The sequence below is a fragment of the Scyliorhinus canicula genome, chromosome 6 (genome assembly GCF_902713615.1).
Source record: "Scyliorhinus canicula chromosome 6, sScyCan1.1, whole genome shotgun sequence".
Lineage (NCBI taxonomy): Eukaryota > Metazoa > Chordata > Chondrichthyes > Carcharhiniformes > Scyliorhinidae > Scyliorhinus > Scyliorhinus canicula.
The window spans coordinates 216,090,622-216,096,674 of NC_052151.1; positions in this window are offsets into that span (position 1 = coordinate 216,090,622).

The following is a 6,053-nucleotide window of genomic DNA, read 5'->3' on the forward strand; positions in this document are numbered from 1 at the left end:
GACCCTTTCTACTTTGTCCCCATTGATGTAGACATGGGTATGTACTCCACTACGCTTCTTGAAGTCGATGACAATCTCCTTCATTTTGTTGACATTGAGGGAGATATTATTGTCGTCTCAACAGTTCATCAGATTCTTTACCTCATTCCGGTATTCTGTCTTATCATTCTTTGAAATCCGACCCACTACGGCGCTGTCATCAGCAAATTTGAAAATTGAGTTGGAGGGTAATTTGGCCACACAGTCATAGGTGGACGAGGAGTATAGTACGGGGCTGAGGACACAGCCTTTTGGGGCACCGATGTTGAGGATCATCGTGGAGGAGGTGTTGTTGCCTATCCTTACTGATCGTGGCCTGTGGGTTAGGAAGGTCAGCATCCATTCGCAGAGGGAGGAACCGGGGCCAAGGCCGCAGAGTTTGTAGATGTGTTAGTAGCAATGATGGTGTTGAAGACTGAGCTGTAGTCGATAAATAGGAGTCTGGCATAGGTATCTATATTATCTAGGTGTTCCAAGGTAGAGTTCAGGGCCATGGAGATGAAGTCTGCTGTGGACCTGTTGCAGCAGTAGGCGAACTGTAGTGGATCAAGGTAATCAGTGAGGCTGGAGTTGATTTGTGCCATCACTAACCTTTCAAAGCACTTCATGATGATGGATGTCAGAGCCACTGGACAATAGTCATTAAGGCATGCTGCTTGACCTTTTTGGTACAGGCATGATAGACATCTTCTTGAACCAGATAGGGATGTCAGATTGTTGTACAGAGAGGATGAAGATGTCTGCGATTACCTCCGCCAGCTGACCGCGCAAGACCTGAGTGCTCGTCTGGGTACCCCATCCGGGTCATTGGCTTTCCGTGGGTTGAACTTCGAGAAGGCTGCTCTGACGCCAGCAGTCGTGATCTCAGATACAAGTTCATCCGCGGAGTCTGTGGTGGAGGGCTCGCTCTCCCTGACCTCTTGCTCAAAGCGTGCATAGAATGCAGTGAGCTAATCAGGGAATGGTGCACTGGAGCAGACGATTTTGCATGCCTTCATCTTGTAGCCCGTTATGTCTTCCGTGTGGCTAGCCTGGGACTTGAGCTTGGTTTGGTAGTGTCTTTTGGCATTTTTGATGGATTTCTTTCGATCATATCTGGCTTTCTTGTAGAGGTCAGGGTCACCTGACTTGAACGCCTCAAACCTCGCCTTCAGCAAGCAGCGGATCCTGCCTGTTAATCAAGGGTTTCCAGTTGGGAAACACACAGATTTGCTTCTTAGGCACAGACGTCTAAACACTTACGAATGAAGTGAGTTACTGTAGTAGTGTACTCGTTCAGACTGCTCACAGAGTTTTTAAATATTGACCAGTCCACTGACTCTCAGCAATCCCGTAGGAGATCAACCAGTTCCTCAGACCAAACAAGCACGACTTCCTTTCACGGATTCTCCCGCTTCAGTTTTTCCTTTTAAGGCGGGAGCAGGAGCACAGCCTTGTGGTCAGATTTGCCAAAGTGTGGCGGCCGATAGAGCGGTCGGCATGTTTGATATTTGTGTAGCAGTGGTCCAGAATGTTCGGGTCTTGGGTGGAACAGGTGATGTGTTGGTGGTAACTTGGTAGTATGCTCTTGAGCTTCGCCCCCGCTACAATGATCAAGGCCTCGAATGTTTCATTTCAAGGCTATTTGTGGTGGTGAATATTTCATCCAGTGCGATTTTCACGTTCGCATGGGGTGGGATGTAAACTGCTGTCAGGATAATGGAGCTGAACTCCCGTAGAAGGTAGTAGGCGACATTTTAGCTTCAGGTATTCTTATTCTGGGGAGCAGAAACTCGCCAGCGTTGCTACATCTAGGCACCAGGAAGTGTTGATTAGGAGGCAGACCCCACCTCCCCTTGCCTTGTCTGCGGCCCCTGTACAGTCCATTCAGTCAATTGAGAAGCCTTCTGGTTGTAGGGGACAGTCCGGTGAAGCCGGAGTGAGCCATGTCTCCATGAAGCAGAGCACACAGCAGTCCCTTAGTTCTCTTTGAAAAGTGAGTCTGGATTTAAGTTTCTCTAGCTTGTTTTCTAGAGATTAGACTTAGCCAGGAATAAGCTCGGCAGAGGGGCTTTGGGGCTGTGTTGTTTCACTCCCACCTGCAGGCTTGCATATTTTCCACACTTCCTGGGGTGACTGCTTCTTTCCGAGCCCGGGAGACGGTTAAGGGAATAGTTGTGTCAAATTAGGTTCTTCACTCTGGTCAGTGTGTGGATGGAGTATTTGTTGCCTTGCTTGCAGTTCCTGCGTCACTGGGTGGGTCTGCGTGGTCGAGCGTTCTGGGTTGCTGTCGGGCTGTGGTTTGTCCTCACAGGTTGGTGAATATCCAGACCACACTCGGGCGCCGATGTGGTGAAGGCCGGTAAGTGGATGGCGTCTCTGGGGTCATGGTTGTTGATGAGGCAATGACCTGGTCTATGCGTTGGGGTCCAGAGCGACCATTCCAGATCGCGGTCTTCCTTCACAGGATAGAGGATCTCTAGACCTGCAAATAACTGAAAAGTGCAGTATTTGTGATTGTTAGGCTGTTGGAGTTGATTTTTAGGAGTGCTGAGCAACTATAGGGGGGGGGGGGGTGGAGGGTGAGTTTGGGGCCGGCGGGAGGTCGCAGCTCTCCGGGTCAGAGGGGTTGGAAGCTGGGGGGTGGGAGGAAGGGCTGGAGCTCCTGCGATGCTGGTCTTGTCTTTGGAAAGCAGCAGAGTGGATATCGCGGCTTCTGCGGTGTCGCAGGGCTCTGGAAGTCTGAAGAGTGAAGGCCTTGGCTTCTCTGGCGTTTTCCTGGTCTCTGGCAGCCGCTGGAGGGGAATTCCCAGGCATGGGACTGCAGCTCCGCCAGCTGCTCACACGTGGTCGGCTGGCCCGTGTCGATTTCAGGTCGTCAGTTTGAGGTGTCTTCAGTGTCCTAAAGAACGCTGGATCTGAAAGTATTTGAATAAGAACATTGTTTGAAAGTTTACAAGAGTTAGAATTAAGTTTTAGAAGCATAGAAGGAGAGTAAAAGGAACAATTAGAGGGTATGCTGGGCCCAGCTTGCAAGAAGTCGCCACGCTCCGGCGCCATCTTGAATGGCTTTTTGAGGTATGGGCAATGAATGCCGGCCTAACCAGCGACGCTCACAGACTTAGTAAATTATTTTTGAAAAATCACCAGGTCGTAATGAGTAAATGTTCCTGATTTCCTGTTAACTTTGAACTACAGGTGTAGGCTCCACAACGGTTTGTTTTAGGATAGGTGCACGATAAAAAAAATTCCAGGAGCCCTCCTCGGTCAGTCCTCGTTGAGAAGCAGTATGTGTTGCATCGAGCTTCTCTCGTGACGGCAGAGGTAGTTCTGCACCCAGCCGATGCACTTGCTGCTACATCTTGACAATGAAGTCATACTAGCCGCTGCACCATGTGAATTCGACACAAAAAGTTTGGAAGCTGACCAGGCGCCGGAATGTGGCGTCGAGGGGCTTTTCACAGTCACTTCACTTAAAGCCTACTCAGGACATTAAGCGATTTTCATTTCAGTTCATTTTCATTTCAGTTTAATTGCAATCCAATTGAGCAATTCAAAGACTTCAAACCAGCTGCAATATTCAAAAGAGGCCAATAGTTTCACAGGTTCATGGACAACCATTGGATGTTCTGAGGATTCATCGGATTTCAAATGGCTAATATTTGACTGGATATTTCTGCCATTTAGAACTCTCTGAAAGCCTGATATAATTACATGAGAAAAAGCCAGGTGACTTTTTTTCCTTCGGATTTCTTTTAACCGTCTAAAAACGTCATGTGTTTTTTTTCACACAGATAGACACAATGAGGAGATGCCGGTGTTGCAAGGGTGGCCCTGTAAGAACTTTTCCAACACCAGGTTGAAGTCCAAGAGGTTTGTTTGAAGTCACTTCTCTCCTTCATCAGGTGCTTCACAGAGAGAAGATGTGTGTGTGGATGGATGGATCGATGGAACGATGGATAGACAGATAGACAGTCAGTTAGGGGAGTGAGGGATGGAGAGAGAGGGAGAGATGGATAGATAGGTAGAGAGATAGAGAGAGAGCGATGCAAGGAATTGTTGGAGTAACAAACGAATGTTGGAGCAGCTTCAATTTATCAGGAGTGCATCTAAGCCTCTAAATGCAGAAATGTGAAACATATCAGCCCACGATTCAAGATGGACACTGTCGTAACGTCTGGTTGATCATATACAATATTCTGCTCTCGCCATGAGTTGCAGTGCAGCAAAGAAATCTGTAGAACTTAATATAAGGGCGGATATATGGACGCGAGGCAATTGGAAGATAGTAACACTCTTTTGGAATTTTGGATGTGACAAAGGACTAAAGAATCATGAGAAAAAATAACCTTGTCGACCTATCCTTTCAACACACAATGTAAACATTACAAAAAGCTCCGTACCCCCAGACGTTGTCTTGGTTGTACCACAATGCTCGGAAAAATAAAGAAGAATACATAGATAAGCCGCTCAGGTGGTCAACAGAAAACCAGCAGAGCGCGTGTATTCTGTACTCGTTAATTATTAACACAATATTTGAGATACAATCTCAAATCTACTTCTGATGTTCACAATTCAATTAGGTAAAAAATAACATCCAGCCAAATTCCACGTATGATATCTCTATTTGTTTCCAATAGTTTTCCAGACCATCTCAGATTTTCAGAAAACGGCTGGTATTCATCTATTCAGTTTGTTTTTACATTACTTCATTTATCTCTCAGGCCGGCTCTTGCTTAAGGCGGGGCTACAGCTAGGAACGCTGTGAAGAATGGCCAGCAACGTCCATCCGCAGCAGGATCAGGTGTACGACGAGGGAAAGACCCACAAGATTGGATTCTTCGCTCTTGGGTTGATGAACAGCTGCCCTGAGATTTATTATCAAATGTGTGGCGAGGCTATAAATGTATTAGGAAGAGTTAGAAATGGCGATGAGATTGTAAGTACTGGTTAACCGTGATAATACATTCTCCCACGAGCAGACATTCCTTCCTAATATTTACTTGCCTGATTCAATAAAGGTTTCACCAGATTTTAATGCATCTAAATAATAAGTAGAACATTAACAATACAGCCAATATTTAATGTCGTTAGGCTTGAGGGTAGATTGACTGCCACAAGTTATTGAATAATGCTACATGCAACAGCAAGATGCAAATATCATTGACAACTGTATGCTATGATTAATGTCAATGCTGTGACTCAGTTGGACATGTGTAACCTACAAATTACTGATGATATTGTGGTCGTGTTTTGCTTCATTTAACTACTCGACTGATGTGTATTTTGTAATGAAAACGACAATCCAGATGCCAGTATTTACTGTCACCTTATGGTGGCACGGTAGCACAGTGGGTAGCACTGTTGTTTCACAGCGCCAGCGTCCCAAGTTTGCTTCCTTGCTTGGGTCACTGTCCGTGCAGAGTCTGCCCGTTCTCCACGTGTCTGCGTGGGTTTCCTCCGGGTGTTCCGGTTTCCTCCCCCAAGTCCCGAAAGATGTGCTTGTTAGATGAATTGCACTTTCTGAATTCTCCCTCAGTGTACCCGAACAGGGGCCGGAGTGTGGCAACTGGGGGCTTTTCATATTAACTGCATTTCACAGTAACAAATATAAAGATTATTATTATTCTGAATCACTTCTTTCGAAACAGTGAACACTCGTCACATTAAAAAAGTTGCATTAGATTCACCGTAATTAATCACCAGTTAAGATCCAGTAATGAGCTAAATGAAAGGCTAAATAAGGTTTTGTTAAAGTTTGTTTGTGATTGGGGCCAGAAGGATTAATCTATTTTTATTGTTAATTTGGCTGTGTCACTGGACATCAGGAGATTAGTTAACCTACTAAAATATAGCAGTGTGCAATTGGTGTTAAATGGTTCAATATAAATATATTGAGCTGTGCCAGTTCCTGGATTGTAGATGAGCAGAAAAAAGCGATACTGCATTTGGTGGAGGCATAGAGTGGATACTTCAGCGAGGTTAGTGACCTCGCACACAGGGGGTGTCGTTCACCCATGCGTGTGCTATTCCTG